Source organism: Theropithecus gelada, chromosome 3 (assembly GCF_003255815.1).
Source record: "Theropithecus gelada isolate Dixy chromosome 3, Tgel_1.0, whole genome shotgun sequence".
In the NCBI taxonomy this organism is placed as follows: Eukaryota; Metazoa; Chordata; class Mammalia; order Primates; family Cercopithecidae; genus Theropithecus; species Theropithecus gelada.
In genome coordinates, this window is record NC_037670.1 from 172,750,033 (window position 1) to 172,772,050 (window position 22,018).

Genomic DNA, 22,018 nt, shown 5'->3' on the forward strand with positions numbered 1-22,018 from the left:
TGAGCTATTTGTTACCTCTCCAATGCCTTTTGGGCTCTATCAATCAGTGTTTTCTAAAATGAGGGACATTTATGGTTGGTCAGGTTGTACACTGTACAACTACAACAGATGTCATTTGTAGTGCAGTCTCTGGCTTCTGGAGCAGTGCAACATGTAGCTAGGGGGTCATGATTATGGGAGCAAAGAGACATGGCCTCATGTAACATACAAAGCAAGTCATTTCCTGTTCATTTGTCTTTCAACCCTTATGATTTTGTAAAAGAGAAAGTCTCTATTTGGTTCTCGCATGCCTTTAACACCTCTCCCATGACTGTATTTCACCTTATAATAAAGAGAGAACAGGCTTCTGGTTAGTGCCTTGACAGGCAATAGAATTACTCAGTAGGCAAAAAGCAGCAGAAACCTCAGCAGAGGTAAATGCCCCTGTCTGACAGCTTTGAAGAGCGCAGTGGATCTCCCAACACGGAGGTTGAGATCTGAGAATGGACAGACTGCCTGCTCAAGTGGGTCCCTGACACCTGAGTAGCCCAACTGGGAGACATCCCCTACTAGGTGCAGACCGACACCTCACAACTCACACGGTAGGGTACACCCCTGAGACGAAGCTTCCAGAGCAAGAAGCAGACAGCAACACTCGCTGTTCAGCAATATTTTATCTTCTGCAGCCTGTGCTGCTGATACCCAGGCAAACAGGGTCTGGAGTGGGCCTCAAGCAAACTCCAACAGACCTACAGCTGAGGGTCCTGATTGTTAGAAGGAAAACTAACAAAGAGAAAGGACACCCATACCAAAACCCCATCAGTACGTCAGCATCATCAAAGACCAAAGGCAGATAAAACCACAAAGATGGGGAAAAAGCAGTGCAGAAAAGCTGGAAATTCAAAAAAATCAGAGTGCATCTCCCCCTCCAAAGGAACACAGCTCATCGCCAGCAACAGAACAAAGATGGACGGAGAATGACTTCGACGAGTCGAGAGAAGGCGGCTTCAGTTGATCAAAATTCTCCGAGCTAAAGGAGGAACTACGTAACCAGCAAAAAGAAACTTTTGAAAAAAGATTTGATGAATGGCTAACTAGAATAGCCAATGTACAGAAGTCCTTAAAAGAACTGATAGAGATGAAAACCATAACACAAGAACTACGTGACAAATGCACAAGCTTAAGTAACCAACTCGATCATCTGGAAGAAAGAGTATCAGTGATTGAAAATGAAATGAAGTGAGAAGAGAAGTGCAGAGAAAAAAGAGTAAAAAGAAATGAACAAAGCCTCCACATGGGATTATGTGAAAAGACCAAATCTATGTCTGATTGCTATGCCTGAAAGTGATGGGGAAAATGGAACCAAGTTGAAAAACACTCTGCAGGATATCATCCAGGAGAACTTCCCCAACCTAGTAAGGCAGGCCAACATTCAAATTCAGGAAATACAGAGAATGCCACAAAGATACTCCTCGAGAAGAGCAACTCCAAGACACATAATTGTCAGATTCACCAAAGTTGAAATGAAGGAAAAAATGTTAAGGGCAGCCAGAGAGAAAGGTCGGGTTACCCACAAAGGGAAGCCCATCAGACTAACAGCAGATCTCACAGCAGAAACTCTACAAGCCAGAAGACAGTGGGGGCCAATATTCAACATTCTTAAAGAAAAGAATTTTCAACCCAGAATTTCATATCCAGCCAAACTAAGTTTCATAAGTGAAGGAGAAATAAAATCCTTTACAGACAAGCAAATGCTTAGAGATTTTGTCACCACCAGGCCTGCCCTACAAGAGATCCTGAAGGAAGCACTAAACATGGAAAGGAACAACAGGTACCAGCCATTGCAAAAACATGTCAAAATGTAAAGTCCATTGATGCTAGGAAGAAACTGCATCAACTAGCAAGCAAAATACCAGCTAATATCACAATGACAGGATCAAGTTCACACGTAACAATATTAACCTTAAATGGAAATGGACTAAATGGTCCAATTAAAAGACACAGACTGGCAAATTGGATAAAGAGTCAAGACTCATCAGTTTGCTGTATTCAGGAGACCCATCTCACATGCAGACACACACATAGGCTCAAAATAAAGGGATGGAGGAAGATCTACCAAGCAAATGGAAAACCAAAAAAAAGCAGGGGTTGCAATCAAGTCTCTGATAAAACAGACTTTAAACCATCAAAGATCAAAAGAGACAAAGAAGGCCATTACATAATGGTAAAGGGATCAATTCATCAGGAAGAGCTAACTATCCTAAATATATATGCACCCAACATAGGAGCACCCAGATTCATAAAGCAAGTCCTTAGAGACTTAGACTCCCATACAATAATAATGGGAGACTTTAACACCCCACTGTCAACATTGGACAGATCAACAAGACAGGAAGTTAACAAGGATATCCAGGAATTGAACTCAGCTCTGTACCAAGCAGACCTAATAGACATCTACAGAACTCTCCACCCTAAATCAACAGAATATACATTCTTCTCAGCACCACATCACACTTATTCCAAAATTGACCACATAGTTGGAAGTAAAGCACTCCTCAGCAAATGTAAAAGAACAGAAATTATAACAAACTGTCTCTCAGACCACAGTGCAATCAAACTAGAATTCAGGACTAAGAAACTCAATCAAAACCACTCAACTACATGGAAACTGAACAACCTGCTCCTGAACAACTACTGGGTACAAAACAAAATGAAGGCAGAAATAAAGATGTTCTTTGAAACCAATGAGAACAAAGATACAACATACCAGAATCTCTGGGACACATTTAAAGCAGTGTGTAGAGGGAAATTTATAGCACTAAATGCCCACAAGAGAAAGCAGGAGGATCTAAAATTGACACCCTAGCATCACAATTAAAAGAACTAGAGAAGCAAGAGCAAACACATTCAAAACCTAGCAGAAGGCAAGAAATAACTAAGATCAGAGCAGAACTGAAGGAGGTAGAGACACAAGAAACCCTCCAAAAAATCAGTGCATCCAGGAGCTGGTTTTTTGAAAAGATCAACAAAATTGATAGACTGCTAGCAAGACTAATAAAAAATAAAAGAGAGAAGAATCAAATAGATGCAATAAAAAATGATAAAGGGGATATCACCACTGACCCCACAGAAATACAAACTACCATCAGAATACTATAAACACCTCTACACAAATAAACTAGAAACCCTAGAAGAAATGGATGATTTCCTGGACACTTACACTCTCCCAAGACTAAACCAGGAAGAAGTTGAATCCCTGAATAGACCAATAGCAGGCTCTGAAATTGAGGCAATAATTAATAGCCTACCAACCAAAGAAAGTTCAGGACCAGATGGATTCACAGCCGAATTCTACCAGAGGTACAAGGAGGAGTTGATACCATTCCTTCTGAAACTATTCCAATCAATAGAAAAAGAGGGAATCCTCCCTAACTCATTTTACGAGGCCAACATCATCCTGATACCAAAGCCTGACAGAGATACACCAAAAAAAGAATTTTAGACCAATATCCCTGATGAACATCAATGCAAAAATCCTCAATAAAATACTGGCAAACCAAATCCAGCAGCACATCAAAAAGCTTATCCACCATAATAAGTGGGCTTCATCCCTGGGATGCAAGGCTGGTTCAACATACACAAATCAATAAATGTAATCCAGCATATAAACAGAACCAAAGACAAAAACCACATGATTATCTCAATAAATTATCTCAAGGCCTTTTCTGCAAAAGGCCTTTGACAAAATTCAACAGCCCTTCATGCTAAAAACTCTCAATAAATTCAGTATTGATGGAACATATCTCAAAATAGTAAGAGCTATTTACAACAAACCCACAGCCAATATCATACTGAATGGGCAAAAACTGGAAGCATTCCCTTTGAAAACTGGCACAAGACAGGGATGGCCTCTCTCAGCACTCCTATTCAACATAGTGTTGGAAGTTCTGGCTAGGGCAATCAGGCAAGAGAAAGAAATAAAGGGTATTCAGTTAGGAAAAGAAGAAGTCAAATTGTCCCTGTTTGCAGATGACATGATTGTATATTTAGAAAACCCCACTGTCTCAGCCCAAAATCTCCTTAAGCTGATAAGGAACTTCAGCAGTCTCAGGATACAAAATCAATATGCAAAAATCACAAGTATTCTTATACACCAGTAACAGACAAACAGAGAGCCAAATTATGAATGAACTTCCATTCACAATAGCTTCAAAGAGAATAAAATACCTAGGAATCCAACTTACAAGGGATGTAAAGGACCTCTTCAAGAAGAACTACAAACCACTGCTCAGTGAAATAAAAGAGGACACAAACAAATGGAAGAACATACCATGCTCATGGATAGGAAGAATCAATATCGTGAAAATGGCCATACTGCCCAAGGTAATTTATAGATTCCATGCCATCCCCATTAAGCTACCAATGACTTTCTTCACAGAATTGGAAAAAACTGCTTTAAAGTTCATATGGAACCAAAAAAGACCCCGCATTGCCAAGACAATCCTAAGCCAAAAGAACAAAGCTGGAGGCATCACGCTACCTGACTTCAAACTATACTACAAGGGTACAGTAACCAAAACAGCATGGTACTGGTACCAAAACAGAGATATAGACCAATGGAACAGAACAGAGCCCTCAGAAATAATACTACACATCTATAGCCATCTGATCTTTGACAAACCTGACAAAAACAAGAAATGGGGAAAGGATTCCCTATTTAATAAATGGTGCTGGGAAAATTGGCTAGCCCTAAGTAGAAAGCTGAAACTGGATCCTTTCCTTACTCCTTATACGAAAATTAATTCAAGATGGATTAGAGACTTAAATGTTAGACCTAAAACCATAAAAACCCTAGAAGAAAACCTAGGTAATACCATTCAGGACATAGGCATGGGCAAGGACTTCATGTCTAAAACACCAAAAGCAACAGCAACAAAAGCCAAAATTGACAAATGGGATCTAATTAAAGAGCTTCTGCACAGCAAAAAAAACTACCATCAGAGTGAACAGGCAACCTACAGAATGGAAGAACATTTTTGTAATCTACTCATCTGACAAAGGACTAATATCCAGAACCTATAAAGAACTCAATCAAATTTACAAGAAAAAAACAACCCCATCAAAAAGTGGGCAAAGGATATGAACAGACACTTCCCAAAAGAAGACATTCATACAGCCAACAGGCACATGAAAAAATGCTCATCATCACCGGCCATCAGAGAAATGCAAATCAAAACCACAATGAGATACCATCTCATACCAATTAGAATGGCAGTCATTAAAAAACCAGGAAACAACAGGTGCTGGAGAGGATGTGGAGAAATACAAACACTTTTACACTGTTGGTGAGACTGTAAACTAGTTCAACCATTGTGGAAAACAATGTGGCGATTCCTTAAGGCTCTAGAACTAGGAATACCATATGACCCAGCCATCCCATTACTGGGGATATACCCAAAGGATTATAAGTCATGCTGCTATAAAGACACATGCACACGTATGTTTACCGCGGCACTATTCACAATAGCAAAGACTTGGAATCAACCCCAATGTCCATCAGTGACAGACTGGATTAAGAAAATGTGGCACATATACACCATGGAATACTATGCAGCCATTAAAAAGGATGAGTTTGTGTCCTTTGTAGGGACATGGATGCAGCTGGAAACCATCATTCTCAGCAAACTATCGCAAGAACAGAAAACCAAATACTGCATGTTCTCACTCATAGGTGGGAATTGAACAATGAGATCACTTGGACACAGGAAGGGGAACATCACACACCGGGTCCTATTGTGGGTAGGGGGGAGAGGGCAGGGATAGCATTAGGAGCTATACCTAATGTAAATGATGAGTTAATGGGTGCAGCAAACCAACATGGCTCATGTATACATATGTAACAAACCTGCAGGTTGTGCACATGTACCCTAGAACTTAAAGTATAATTAAAAAGAAAAAAAAAAGAATTACTAGGATGTAAAGTCTTATCAATATATTTATTTAAATAAGAAATTTAACGAATTTTGTGAAAATAAGTAAATAAATAATACTTGGATTTTACAGTATATGTCAAGAAAAATGTGAAGGTGATTTTCACCTGACTGGAGTTTGAGAAACACCAGGCAGTAGAGAAAGATCACCCCAAGCACTGGGGCCTAGCATGGGGCTTTAAGAACACATTTTTATAGGGGGATGAGGTAAACAAAAGACTTACACATTATTATTTAAGTTGACTTGATTTAAACCAGTTCTGCTCTATTAGAAACCGCCACTCTTTTTTTCTTCCTAGTTATTTCCCTCTTTGATAATAAGTACAGCCTGTTTCTAAACCATTATATGGTCCTTAGGAATATTTTTAGAAGAGTAGTTACAAGGTAGAAAAAGTAACCCCCAGACCTGAGTTAAGGTTTATTTAAAGGTCACGGAATGCCAGGCAATTGCCGTGATTCACCTCTCAGAATTATGGACTCTGTTGTGTGTTTTTTCCTTTTTGTCTAATTTAGGGAATCTTATTTGCTTGGAATGAAAGGACTTGCCAGCAGGAAGACAGCCGCAGATGGCAGTGCACGTTCTGTAAAATACAAAAACAAAACAAACACCAGAAAAAAGAAATCCAAGAGTCTGATCCCATAAATTTCTGCACTAAGGAGCAACTCCAAGCTGCACACCAAGCTGTTTGACAAGGCGTTTGTGTTAAGCTTTAGGATGTTTTATCACATTCATGATATTGGATGCAGAATACATCAGACCAAAGGCCACATCCTAGGATCTTCTTTAAAATATCATTAAAATAGATGAAGCACTTTTGGATGTAACGTTTCATTTCCTAAGGGATCTTCTAGTTGTAAAGATTGCAGCTTATTATTATTATTATTATTTTGCGATGGAGCCTCGCTCTGTCACCAGGCTGGAGTGCAGTGGTGCGATCTTGGCTCACTGCAACCTCTGCCTCTGGGGTTCAAGCAATTCTCTTGCCTCAGCCTGCTGAGTAGCTGGGACTACAGGCATGCACCACCACGCCCAGCTAATTTTTGTATTTTTAGTAGAGACGGGGCTAATTTTTGTATTTTTAGTAGAAACAAGATTTAGTAGAGGCCAAGATGGTCTCAATCTCTTGACCTCGTGATACACCTGCCTCAGCCTCCCAAAGTGCTGGGATTATAGGCATGAGCCACCGCGCCCGGCCACAGCTAGTTATATTAAAGGACTTCTAGTAGGTCCAGGCTAGATTCTCAGCACAAGTTGCATGCTGTATGATGTGGTGCATCTCACCCCAGAAAGGAACTGGGAGTCGGCTTCTGTAAGTTGCTAGTAGGTAAATTCACAGCATCTGCTGTAACCTTATCTGGTTCTCTGCCCTAATGCTAACTGCATCTGATACTGAGAGGTCCTTGACCAGGAATTCTCACAGCTTCTCTGACAGGGAAATGGGTAGGACATGGAAAATCCGAAAGCAGGAGTGGAGGGAAGAGAATTAACACCCAATTCTCCACCTCCCCAGGACCAAGGCCAGGATTGTCAAGAATCCAGGGTTGAGAATCCACTGCCAAGCTGGTCCGGTGGATCACTCAGGTTGGCAGAGTGGCTGAAAAACCAGCCCTCTTAGGCATGTGGGTCTTCTCCCAGATATATTAGGAACTAGATGGAACTTGGTACTTGGGATCACTCAATGTAACAACCCCATACCCCTATTAGACTGGAGTATACCCAGCACTGAGCTGGGAATTCAGGCTTCCTCTTCACCACATCAGACACTTTATCACTGGCCACAGTAGACTGATTTCTGAAGGCCTCTTACCTCCATTGTTATGACTTCTGAGGCGTTGATTTCTGTCTATATTCCAAGTTTCCTGTCTATCATCTGGCCATATTTTTATATCTTCATGTGCAAAAGAGTTATGGATATAACGAACATTTTGAAATTATATATATCCCATTTTCTTCATAGTTACAAGCTGAACATTGGTTTTCTTTACCACCTGCAAACACTTAAAAGTAATCATTCCAGCTCTTATAATTATATCTCAATTATTTCTGAGCAGATCCCTTTTATCTTCTTATGCTAAGACTGCATGATTAATGCATATTTATCTCTTACAGTCAATCTTTTTATTATGTTATTTGTCTTTCTCCCTCTTCAGTCACCAACACAGTTCACATTTCATCGTGTAAAGAAAACCTATCATCCCCCGCTTGCTAACATGCATTTTCCTGCAAATGATCCAAATTCCACTTTTCCTGCAAAAACACCAAGCGCATTTATGTATCTCAAATCAACTATGATATTAGTGTTACCTATTTTTGATTGGTCATTTCAGGTGTATGCCACCTTTTGTTTCTACAGTGTTTTCATAGAAAATCACATTGTACCTGTGATTTTGTTGAGTCAAAGGATATGTGTATTTTTAATTTTGACACTACTACAAACCATCCTCCAATGATATAATCCAATTGACAGTCCAACAATCTATGAATACCTTTTCCCCACACATCCTCACCAAAACAGTGCATCATTTTTTTCTTTTAAATGTGGCTGTTCTATATGAAAAATAAAATTTTCTTGTTATAGTTTGTATTTCATTATGAGTTGGGTTAAGTATCTTTGCCTATGTTTATATATCACTTTTATTTATTTTTCCATGAACTACCTCTTTATATTCTTTGCCCCAATATTTATATTTTTATATTCTTTCCTATTGATTTATAAGTGTTCTTTATGTATTACTTAGTATTTTAATACATCTTTGGATGTTTTCCCTGTTTGAGCTCCATTTTTTTGAATTCATGGGATTTTTTTTCCATGTAAAAGTTTCCAAATTTTACATAGTGAAATGTAAAGTGTTTTATGGCTTTTGGGATTTGTGACATGCCTTCTCTATTCAGAACTTATTTTTAAAATTATTCCATGTTTTTTATAATAATTTTAGGTTTTATTTGTAAGTTCTACATATTTTCTTCACTGGAAATTTATTTGGGTGGAAGGTGGAAGGTAAAAATCTCACTTTTTTTCCCAAATGGCCCACTGTTGCAGCCCCATTGGTTGAGGATCCATCCTCTTCACCTTTACCATCTTCTAAATTCCCTTCATATCTGAGTCCCTTCTGGACTCTCACATTGATATGACACCTCGTGACATGGGAGCAAACTGCAGTATTATAATTGAGCTTTTATTACCACATTTAGTGGCTCATAGAGCTAATAATTTTCCTTTTCTGTTTTGTTTTCAGAATTTTCTTGTTCATCCTCGCACATTTGCTTTTCCCACATGGATTTAAGAATTTCAATCATTTCGTTGCAATTGTTTAAAATTTTTACTGGGATTAAGGTTTTTGTATAAGTTCATTACCTTGTGACACCCAGTCACACCATGCAGGACTTCTCCATCTCTCTCCAAGTTGTCAAATGATTCAAATAAGTGTCATCCAAATTTTAATGTGCTTAGAATCACCTGGAGGAAATTAGCAAATGCAGATTCAGCTGGTCAGAAATGGGATTTGAGAGTCTGCAGTTCCAACAAGCTCCCAGGTGATGCTGATGCTGCGGGTCCCTCGAACACACTGGGAGTGGCAAGGAGAGAAGCAGCTTTGGAGCACTGCCTCTGGAAAACCACTTGAGCCCACTGCTTTTTGTGGGAGCAGATCTTTGACAACTCTCTCAAGTTATTTTTTGATAATTATTTTATGTCTAATTAGATTTTTCTTTCCATCTAGGATAATACCTGCTATATTTTTCTAGAAATTCATGCATTTAACCTAGGGTTTCAAACTCGTTACTGTGGAGTTGAACAAACTTTTTAATAATTTAATTTCCATTCCCTTTTTCATGTTTTTTATATTGAATGTTTTTGTTGCTCCCCCCCTCCCCCCGCCCATTGATTAGATTACATGGCTTTTCTTTTCTTAAATAACCACCTCTTGGACTTATTTATCAATTGTTTCCACCATTATGTCTTTTTAAAATTTATATTAGCTGGTCTCTAACTTTGTAATCTGAATGTTTGGCTCTCTTATTTTCCTTCTTGGTGGAGCACGTGTATCATCGTCTTCTAAGAATGTGAACCGAAGTCAACAAATCTGAGCTCCAGCCGCACTCTCTCTTCCGACCACACCTCTCCTGCCCCAGCCCTGCCTCCGGCCCAGGACTGCACCCTCCAGATGTAATTGACATCAATGGCTTTCCCTAGACTTTTTGCTAAGGGACCTGAAAAGAACTCAGAGACCAGCTTAAGTTGACAAAGCCATCCCACATCACTGAGAGAATAGACTTGGCAGGCTTGTGTTTTGAAAAGCGGTTGAGGGTGCGCTCTGTCAAGGCTCAGACATGATGAAGAAATAATCGAAGAGCAAAACGTCACTTAGGTGGCTAAACATGACTGGCAGCAGGGCTGGATTCCCCTTCAGCATTGAACACCTCACAGGCCATCCTCTGTGTAGGCAGGCTGCTTTCTAGTGGCTCCACAGGCCTAGCCATGTCCGGGGCTGCCTTTATTCAAAGACTTCTGTTCTCTCTTAACCAGGATCACTTAACTCTCTGAAACTCCAGTGATAACACATCAAAACTGGCACAAACATCCAGCTTTCCAATCTCTAAGGTCATTGTTTTTTCCCTGCTGGGAAATTCTTTCATTCCTAATTTTCCTCTACCTTTCTTTCCCTTTATCCCCTATGATAGATTTCGAACCCCAGGGAGGTTAGGACTCTGTCCCACTCTTCACCCTGGGCTGTCCACCCTCCGACCCCCACCCTACCTGGCATGGTACTCAAAGGTGCATTTTCCCGGGGTCTGTACCTGGAAATCATTGCAGCTGTTAGCCTGTGTCACGTGGGGCTGGCTAAGTGCAGGGCAACGTGGTTGTACATGTTGCCATGGTGACTTCTCCGTTGATGGCAGAACCACTGACTCCAGCAAGTCACAGTATTCATTTTTGCCACAGGAATGCTATGAGTAGCTCATGAAAATGGAGGCGAGTTGAGCTCAGTGTTATCCCTTGACTTGGGTGTCTTTCCTTGGCCCTCAGCAATCCCCCATTCAAATGCTTTCTACTGTACTGCATTTTTGAGTGTTCTTCAATATCATGCATCTGTTACAGCACCATATCACTCAGCTGTGGAGGCACTCAGAGGCGCACAACACCCTCTAAATTATCCGCCATCACTTCTTTTACTGCCTCATTTAAAAAGACAATTGTCAGAATTCCCAGGTGTGAATTCTCCCAGGGGAATCTCTGCCAGTCACCACCTAGAAATGTTAGTTCCACCTCTGCTGGCCAATCAGCACCTTGTCCTTGCTATGATCTCTACAGTTGCAGAAACATTTTCCTGATGAGGTTTTTAACCCATCACCACATGCTTTTCAGAGGAGAGTCACTGTGTAAATACCAATAACTAATACATGATAAATTGCTTCACTCCTTTGAGATCTTTGTCTGATTCCACGTGCTCTGCATAGACTATTCAGAAATTCTAAAGACGGATGCAGATTCCTAATTCTGCTGTTGAGTTTGTTCCTGAGAGCAACGCTGAAAGACTTTTAAAAAATTAAAATCAGCTTTATGTTGAAATGTAATTGTACATAAATATCCATAGGAATGTATGGAGTTACAATTATTTCAAACATAGAGAATAAGATGAATTGCTTTGGAAACTCCCCTTTAAACATGCTAAAATGATTTTCAGTCATTTACTTCGGAACTTTAACTTTTAGAAAACTGGAAAGGATACAGATAAATTTATAAACGATTTTAAGGGTTGAAATGCTTTCAATGCATGATTTTGTTTTATCCTGGAATGGCCACATGTGATAGGCAAAGTGGACATTATCAGCCACATTTTAAAGATAAGGAGAATGCAGCTCAGAGAAAATAAATGTATTCATTCCCTCAGCAAACACTGAATGGGTGGCCACAGAAGCACTGTGCACAGCCCTGGCTGTACGTTTAGTCACCTGGGGAGCCTTTTACAAATCCTGATGCCTGGTCCCCATCCAAGGGATTCCTAGTGTGCATCAGGATTGTGAAGCAATGGGGACTGAGTTCATAGCATCTTGCTCAAAAGTATGCAGAGTAGCATTATCAAGTGGAAAATGCATATATTTCAGATTCAGTGATTTTTTTTCCCCACTATTCCTTCCTCTCAATGAAATTTTTGGATTAAAACATACAATTCCAGTTCTTTATTCTGAACTGACTATTTTCTATCACCCTTTAAATATAATGCAGAAGTCTGGAAGGATATGTAATTTGCATACCTGTTGGTGAAATTCCGGCCTCTAAATACAACTTTGCTCTTCCTTGTTCCACTTTCCCCTTGCAGATAAGGAATACATCATCCCCAAGGCTGCTAGAGCCAATTAAATGTTTTTTCACACTCTGTTGACATGAATGAGAAGAACTGTGACAGAGCCACACGGCTTATGCCAGGACTTTATCACGCTATCTTTGTAATGATGTGAGCCAGCACCAGGGAGGAATGGTGTGGGGAACCATCAGGAAGCTTTAATAACCAAGGATAATTTGTTTCGTCAATTTCTCCTTGATGGCCATTTGCCATTTCACCTGTCAGGAAGCAGAAATAGTTGTCTTGTGAGGTCTCAGGTTAACTCAAGAAGAGAACAGCTCAGACAACAATGGAAGCATATTTAGCATGGGGCTTTCATATTCAGTTCTCTGAAGCCAGCCTTCTTGGAAGAAAATACATTGTCTTGGGATTGGAATTACACATTTCCCTTGTGCTAATGCAACCGAAAAGAGTATTTCAAAACCAAGAGCCCAACTGGGCATTCATAAAAGACTCAAAATATGTGTAGATTTAATTTTTAAAACCACTTTAGGTTTGCCCACGCCCCCCTTCTAACCGCACAGTGGAGCCAGAATCTGGTTGCCTGTCCTGTGATCAGGGTGACTCCACCATGTTCTCAGCAATGCTCCTCATCTATGTATTATACTAGTTTGTGAAAACTTTTTTTTTTTTTTTTTTTTGAGGCGGAGTCTCGCTCTGTCGCCCAGGCTGGAGTGCAGTGGCCAGATCTCAGCTCACTGCAAGCTCCGCCTCCTGGGTTTACGCCATTCTCCTGCCTCAGCCTCCCGAGTAGCTGGGACTACAAGCGCCCGCCACCTCGCCCGGCTAGTTTTTTGTATTTTTAGTAGAGACGGGGTTTCACCGTGTTAGCCAGGATGGTCTTGATCTCCTGACCTCGTGATCCGCCCGTCTCGGCCTCCCAAAGTGCTGGGATTACAGGCTTGAGCCACCGCGCCCGGCGTGAAAACTTAAGAATAAAAAGGATCACCCTCACATTTTGATGAAATAGCAGTCACAACACAAACATCCCACGCATATTGGCAGAACCGTCCCACGGAGTGCAGAAGCACGTTCATCACGTAAAGCTGAAAACAGCATCTTCTGCAAGTTCGGATACGGAGGTTCCAGCAGAAGATTAAATATTTTTAAATGCTTTTTATTATTCACTGAACTCCCCTTGAAAGACACAGGATGACAATAAAAGCAAATCAATAATATTCAGCCATTTCCAAAGGATCCATCCACAGCCAAAGTACGGCCTTTGAATTTACCAGAAACTTCCACAGAGGGAGAATAAAAGGAGTCCCTTCATCCTTGCTTGATTCCTAAAATAACATGTGCCTAAGTATTCTCACAAATGATGAAGTGCACCTCTTGAGTAGACTTAAAGTGATAAAATGTTATTTTCACCGAGCTCCCAAGCCATGCATCGTGGAAGTCCAAAGCCCTCACTGATAATTGCATAATGCTCAGGGGATGTGTTTCTCTGCAGAAGTCTGAAGACAACAGATCCAGGGTCTCCTGAAGACTTTCATCTTACGAATTGTGCAAATCCCTGACCACTCCCTGAGGAAAGGCGAAATACATCAGAGAATGTCCTTAAAATATCCCTTTTTGACTTACTATAATTGATTGCTTTCCTCTTTTAACATCATAATCTTCTCAGCCACCCTCTCCCAGGAAACTGGGGCTATTTCTATGACTCAGCAAACAACCAATTCTTTGCTAATAAGGAAACCACAGGTTCTCTTAGCTGAGACTCCTGTATAGCAGGTGTGTTCACAAAACTTGGTGAGCACCCATATCTGTGACGCAGCATTCCATAAAGCCAGAGGCAGTCACTGAGGCTGTCTGACATACCGTAATATGACCATATGGCTTCAGTGTCCTGTATTGCACCCATGCAGCAGAACCAGCAGTAAATTTTTTGAGACAGGCTCACTCGTCGCCCAGGCTGGAGTCCAGTGATCTTGGCTCACTACAAGCTCCGCTTCCCGGGTTCACGCCATTCTCCTGCCTCAGCCTCCCAAGTAGCTGGGACTACAGGTGCCCGCCACCACGCCCAGCTAATTTTTTGTACTTTTAGTAGAGACGGGGTTTCACCATGTTAGCCAAGATGATCTTATCTCCTGACCTTGTGATCCACCAGCCTCGGCCTCCCAAAGTGCTGGGATTACAGGTGTGAGCCACCGCACCTGGCCAAGAATTTTTTTTTCAAAAAACAAATCCATAAGCTTCAAAAACTTCCACAGTTCAGTATTTTTAAAAATATGTCTAGCCAGGCGCAGTGGCACATGCCTATAGTCCCAGCTACATGAGTCCAGGAGTTCAAGATCAGCCTGAGCAACATAGCAAGACCCTGTCTCTAAAAAGAAAATTTAAAAATGCATCTGTTCTCTCTCATGTATGCCTTTAAATGCATCCATAGCATCAAGAACCTAAATGCCAACATCCCAATATTTTTCCTCCCTGATACACTAGCTTTAGAGACTCAACTTGTATTTTTGCTTTGAACCAGGAAAAAGGTATCCAAGGTCATACTAAGATAACCATTTATTAAACTCCTTGGCTGTTTGTTCCTAAACTGTAATAAACTCCCCCGCTCCAACATTCAACATACTAAAGAATTCTCTCTGAAATTAACACAGTGTTCCTATTATTGCTTTCACAACACTAAAAAGAAATAGAACTAATAGAGTCGAACTGTGAGGCATTCTGGCAGGCAAATCATTAAATTCACACAAATGATTCGGCCAAGGGAAAAGGGACAAGGTTCTCAGAAGGAATTATTTCAGTTCCCTCTCAGGCACTGCATTAAATTAAAACACATGCACACGCGCGTGCGTGTGCACACACACACGAGCAGCTGGAGACCTGAACCACCAACGGTCTACATTAAATTTCTGCAACTGAAAGTGAGGTGGGTATTCAAGCACTCTGGAGCCTGTTAGAAATACAGATGCCCAGGTCCCCCACCCAAGACCAACTCAGGCAGAAGCAGCATTTTTACCAGAGCTCAAGGCATCTGTATGCCCCTTAATGTTGTAAAGCTCTGAATCAGAGTGCTCTCCCGCAAAGGTATCTCAGACTGAGACAGGAGGAGAAAAAGCCTAAAGAGGTTCAGCACTTTTTCAAGGCCAAAGAACCCACCAGTTACACAAGTGTAGAGCCCTTTGTCCCTGACACTCAGAGCCCTGCATGCATAGGAAGTGACAGCCCCTTCCGGGGAACCCTGCTGCCGCCACGCGCATTCTGGAAACTGTGCAGCAGGAGAAACAGCGCTTTCCCTCAGACCAGGGTTTAAATGGCACTTCCCGAATTTATCATTTTCCCCCAGATTTGGGGCTTCTTCCTTCTTGCACTCCTGTTAACATCAGCATGAATTCATAAACACCCTGCAGCGGAAAGGAAAAGAAGCCGCGACAAACCTCAACAAAGAGCCATACGGCAGTGTTAACCAAGTGGTCCAGTCCTGCCTCAGCGTTTACAGGGGATTGGTTCCAGAATCCCCAAAGACACCCAAATCCACAGATGCGCAAGTTCCTGATAGCAAATAGTGTGGTAAATACCTACATATAACTACACACACCCTCCCATATACTTTAAATTCTCTCTAGATTACTTATAATGCCTAATACAACATAAATGCTATGTAAAGAGTTGTTGGCCAGGTGCGGCGGCTCACACCTGTAATCCCAGCACTTTGGGAGGCTGAGGCAAGCAGATCACGAGGTCAGCAGTTCAAGACCAGCCTAGCCAACATGGTGAAACCCCATCTCTACTAAAAATACAAAAATTAGCCAGGCATGGTGGCATGTGCCTGTAATTCCAGCTAATCAGGAGGCTGAGGCAGGAAAATCGTTTGAACCCAGGAAGCAGAGGGTGCAGTGAGCTGAGATTGCACCACTACACTCCAGCTTCGGCAACAGAACGAGACTCCATCTCAAAAAAAAAAAAAAAAAAGAATTGTTATACTGGATTGTTTAGGGAATAATGACAAGAAAAAAATATCTGTACATGTTCAGTACAGATGAAACTTTCTTTCCTGAATATTTTTGATCCGAGTTGGGTTGAATCCACGGATGGGGAACCCGTGGATATGGAGGGCCAGCTGGATGGCTGCCCTGGCAGTGAGGCTCTCTGATCCAGACTTTCAAGGTTCGCCCTGAGAACTACAGTAAGATGCACGGACAGAGTCCTGAATGAGGAGTCAAAAGACCTCGTCCTTGTAGCAGTGACTCCGGCACCCATCAACCACATGGCTTTAACCTAATTATCATCCATTCTGCATTTTTGCCTCCTCAACTGTAGAGAGGTTGTGGAACTACAGAATCTATAAAGGCCAGCTGTCATAATCAATACTCTGCAAGTGCCCATAATATTTTACAATAATAACTTTGACCATTGATTTATAAACAATTATAACTAAACATTAAGACTGGAACAATTTACCCACCTGAGAAATAACAAGACATATTTATCTCACATGAAAATGGACACCAAATACCTAACCTTAGTATTTATTTCATGAAATACAAAGTCTGAGCATATATTAATAATGAGCTATTTTTTTTCTTTTTTTTTTTTTCTTTTTTTTTTTTTTTTTTTGATACAGAGTCTTGCTTTGTTGCCCAGGCTGGAGTGCAGTGGCGCAATCTTGGCTCACTACAAGCTCCACCTCCCAGGTTCACGCCATTCTCCTGCCCCAGCCTCCCGAGTAGGTGGGACTACAGGCGCCCGCCACCACACCTGGCTAATTTTTTGTATTTTTTAGTAGAGACGGGGTTTCACCATGTTAGCCAGGATGGTCTCTATCTCCTGACCTCGTGATCCGCCTGCCTTGGCCTCCCAAAGTTCTGGGATTACAGGCGTGAGCCACTGCGCCCGGCCTAATGAGTTATTTTCAATTAAAATACATCTTTGTCGTTAATCAGACAAGAGTGCAATGTCAGCCTGCTCTGAGTATTAATAAATCTTTTCCTGAAAGGCAATTGAGACAGTTCAGAAGTTAACTAAGTAACTGGTAGAAAGAGGGAGTACAATGCAATCAATTGCCCGTTCAGTCCTTTCATATGAAAGTTGGTATTATTTAAACAATCATAACCTATAGCCGATGATGACAAATTTGTGTATTCTGTTTCTCTTCACTCGACCTCTTTTGGCCACTGGATCTTAGATGATCATTCTAGCAGCTGCCACTTTCTCACTCCTTTAAGAAGAAATGTAAGGCTTGTTTAACTTCTCAAGTCAGGAGCCAAGTCACAATCATCTTCCCCTATTTGAAATTGGAAATGTCGGCTAGCTAGTTTCTTTTAGAAACGGAGGCAAAGGGTAGAGAGAGAAATGTGAAACTCAGGATCATGTCAGTCCATGCCACATAATGCTCTGCCCAAGAAAAACCTGCTGACTTTGAGAAATTGCTCCCTCCCAAAAATGTGATTAGCAGGGATCCTCTTTTAAAATAGAACAATGTCCCTTATATCTTCAGCATCTTAGTCGATAACCATTTGTTTTCATATCTGTTTCAGAAATATCAATAGTGAATGACTAAAAACAGTAGTTAAGAAAAACAATCATTTTCTGCTATATAACTCAGATTTGAAAAGAGAATAAAATGTAATACAACAAAGCAGCTAAGAACAAAGGCAGAGATACCTTATCTAGCCCAGACCTCACTGTAAAAATAATGTTGCAATTTAAATTAAATTAGAATTAATAGCAATTTTGTTGAAGTGTCTCAAATTATTACTTTAGATGCTGAAACTCCAGTGGTTTCCATGGAGATATTTTCTCTAGGAGATGTCAGATATGATCTAATTTTTTTGTCTCTGATATATGACAACCTGAAGCTTCCAGAGCCTTTCATTTTGGGGGAGTTTATGTTAGATAGTTCAATTTATTTTTATATGCACTTCAATATGTTTTGTTTGCAATTGGTTTCTTAGCCTAAATATTTTGAAACTTAGTAAATAAGAACCGCAACCACTAAATTTATCTTCTGTAGTTTAAAAAAAAAAAAGCTTTACTCTCTCCTTATTCACTAGGACAGACAAATTATAGGCTAAAGAATTCAAATCTCTTTTCAATATTCTGTTCTTACAATTTTTTTTTTTTCTTTTTGAAATAGAGTCTCGCTCTGTTGTCCAGGCTGGAGTGTAGTGGCACGATCTCGGCTCACTGCAACCTCCCCCTCCTGGATTCAAGCAATTCTCCTGCCTCAGCCTCTCAAGTAACTGGGACTATAGGCGTGTACCACCATGCCTGGCTTTTTTTTTCTTTGAGACGGAGTCTCACTCTGTCACGCAGGCTGGAGTGCAGTGGTGCAATCTCGGCTCACTGCAACCTCCACCTCCCGGGTTCATGCCATTCTCCTGAGCCTCAGCCTCCCAAGTAGCTGGGACTTCAGGCGCCCGCCACCACGCCCAACTAATTTTTTGTATTTTTAGTAGAGACAGGGTTTCGCCGTGTTATCCAGGATAGTCTCGATCTCCTGACCTCATGATCCGCCCGCCCCTGCCTCCCAAAGTGTTGGGATTACAGGCGTGAGCCACGGCACCCAGCCTATAGCTGTCTTTTAAATCAATTTCTAGTACTTAAGCATCTGCCTTGAAACTTGTATAATTCTTCATATTTTGTAAATGGAATCAAAAGTTATATTCAATATAATAATATTTTAAAGCACGATTTACACGATTCCTGGTTTTGTGTTTCTGCAAAGGTAATGGGTCATTCTCTCTGTGCTGCTTTGGCCCATCAGGGGTCTGTATGTGTCACCAAAGGAAGGTCAGATTTTTGTGCTTCTGCAACGTGGGCTCTGAGTTCTTAGCCTGCCACATTGCTCAGCTGATGCTGCCATCATGTGTAATTATCCTTTGTCAGATAACTTCTGAAGAAAAGCAAACACAGTCAGAAGCCTTTAGATTTCGTTGGCTTCCCCAGACAGCCCACTAACCACAGAAAAAGCAGTTGGGCTAAATTGGTTGGTTGCCTTCAGACCCTACAATGATGTTGGTCATTTGATAGAGCTGGCATAGACTGATGCCTTCTCATCAGAGACAATTCAGCTGAGTGTTTAATGAATGGTTTCTGGAGCCAACTTCTGGGTTCAAATACTAGCTCCACCATTTCCTGGTTGTGTGACCTCAAACAAGTTTTTATCCTTCCAAAATGGGATGAATGTGTCAAGGCTCACATGAGGATTAAACTAGTTAGCATGAAAAGGAGTGGCAACAGGGCCTGAAATGTAGGAAGTGCTATTATTTCCTAAACAGCTTGTTCCCGAAATCTGAATTTCATGTAAATCAACATGAAATGTTTTGTACTCCACAATAGAAGAAAAGCACTTCTGGGCCAGTTCTACCACAACTAACCACTTGATTTTCTGCCATTTTTGCAACTTTGCCTTTGAAGGTTGCTCTATGGTCATAGAATTCAAAGTTGGACTGGGCCCTAGAAAGCTTAGTGTTTGAGGAAACTCTAGTCCAAATGATGACTCATTTCACATAATCTTAGAAGTTAGAGCTTCACCAGTCATTGCATCTAAACAACCTATGTGGCCTTTGTTGTTTGATGTTGGAGTTCAGAACTTGTCACTGGCATTCAAGAGTCCCTCTTGCCCCAGCGGCCAAGGGAAGGACATCACCCTTACCCCTGCCCAGCACACAGATGTGAGAGGTGCTTACTCCTTGGTCATCTTGCTATCACAGCAAAGCCTTTCAGGAATGTAGTGGAGAGAAGGGTGAAACACTTTTAGAAATGGAATGAAACTGGCCGGGCACGGTGGCTCTCACCTGGAATTCCAGCACTTTGGGAGGCCGAGGCGGGCTGATCACGAGGTCAGGAAATCAAGACCATCCTGGCTAACACGGTGAAACCCCGTCTCTACTGAAAATACAAAACATTAGCTGGACATGGTGGCGGGCGCCTGTAGTCCCCGCTACTCGGGAGGCTGAGGCAGGAGAATGGCATGAACTGGGAGGCGGAGCTTGCAGTGAGCCGAGATTGCGCCCCACTGTACTGCAGCCTGGGCAACAGAGTGAGACTTCGTCTCAAAAAAATAAATAAAAAATAAAAAGAAAAGAAATGGAATGAAACTGTCATATTGTATATTCTTTTTTAGAAAATGAAAGTATACTTTTTCTCACCCAGTTCCAACATATGACTGCTCTTACAAAGTATGTTTGTTTTGTTTTGTTTCCTTAACTTGAAAATGAAAGAAGGGAAAATGTACAGTAGTGAGCTCTCAGACTGCTTCTCATAGGGGAGACAAAGACAGTAGAAGGGAAGGTGTGACTGCAGCATGTCTGAATATGTTTGAGGACCGATCATGTATCTGCCTTCTTGGGTGAGGAGCACAGTAGTACATATGTGTGTGGGCACTAAAGCCTTAGCCAGGCTGTTTACTAAGCATGCTCCTAGGAGAAGAATCTCCCATTATCAATTCCTCCAGCAATATGTCCTGCCTGGCCTGTGCCGGGTGGAGGAGGGGAGGACAGCTAATCTCTGAGTGGTGCGATGGAAACATGGTCTACAAATACAGGAACAGAAATGACCACACACAGGAAGGACATGTGCAAGGGAAGTATGCAGAAATATGTGGGCTTTTGTAAGACTATCAATCAGACTGGAATGGCACCATGCTTTGGTGGTTAACATGGAATGTCATTTGGGGATCCAGAAGAGAAGTGTGTTGAATATAGTCTGTGCTTATTTGATGAAAGACTGGTCTTGAGAATGTTATAGCTAGTCTATTTTAAACTAACACTCCAAATTTGGACCTACTCACAATGCTTCCCAAAGTATAGGTTCCTTGATACTCTAACACCACTAAAATTGTTCAGCTCTCCCAGCAAGCTGGGTGAGGGAAACATGGATGATAGCAGAATAGATGAGCTTTATCATCCATGTCTCAGTCATGTTTCTTGGTCTTCATTTTTCTCTATGCACATGTCCAAGAGCATGTTGGTTCCCAGGGGAAAGGACAGTTGCAATAAAATATATCCATCAAAATAGCAATTGCTTTGATTGCCAGAATAAAATGGCTTTGCCTCAAGGGAGTAAGCACTCACATGCATTAGGACAACCAGGCTTATGTTATAAAGAGATCCAGGAAAACATGAATGCTCACACAAAACAAAGATTTTTGCCTTTGAAATGTATAAGGCTTCCTGACCTGAGGGTTTTCTACAAATTGTTTTCTACCAATAACCAAAGTCCAGTGGACTAGGAGTCATTAATATATTTTCTATATTCAATATGTCCATCTCCTTTGTTAGGAATAAGAATCCTGCCTCACTGTAAGGATTTAGTTGAGACTAGGCATCTGACTTTCAAAATTCTACCTGCATAGAAGGCTTTATTATTAGAAGAAGCTATACAATGTTTACATACCTCTTAATAGACTGATTTTAATTATGCCAGTCAATGGACATCCATTTAGCCCTTGCTACTGCATTATTAGTCATTGGAACTGCAAACATGATTAAGATTGGTCTCTGACTTTAAGAGGATGACTGTTATGTAAGAAGTCACAAGAATTAAGACTATTCCCATTTAGAAAAGGGACACACACAATCTGAGGTCACTGAGGATACTTTTAGGAAAGTAGTAAGATCTGATGGACAAAAAAAAGGAAAGTAAACCAGATGTCCAGAGTGCCATATGGAAGAGAAAAGGGGTGTCAACTGGAAGCATCAGGAACTCCTATGAGACGGGAGCGTTCCCTGGACCCCTTCCCTGGACTT

General features: G+C 41.2%; 1 protein-coding gene across 2 annotated transcripts in view; it reads left to right on the plus strand.

Moving 5' to 3' along the window:
- The window catches only part of CNTNAP2 (contactin associated protein like 2), a 2,276,620-nt gene that overhangs the window by 2,238,357 nt on the left and 16,245 nt on the right, over positions 1-22,018 (plus strand). The gene's annotated exons all lie outside the window — the stretch shown is intronic.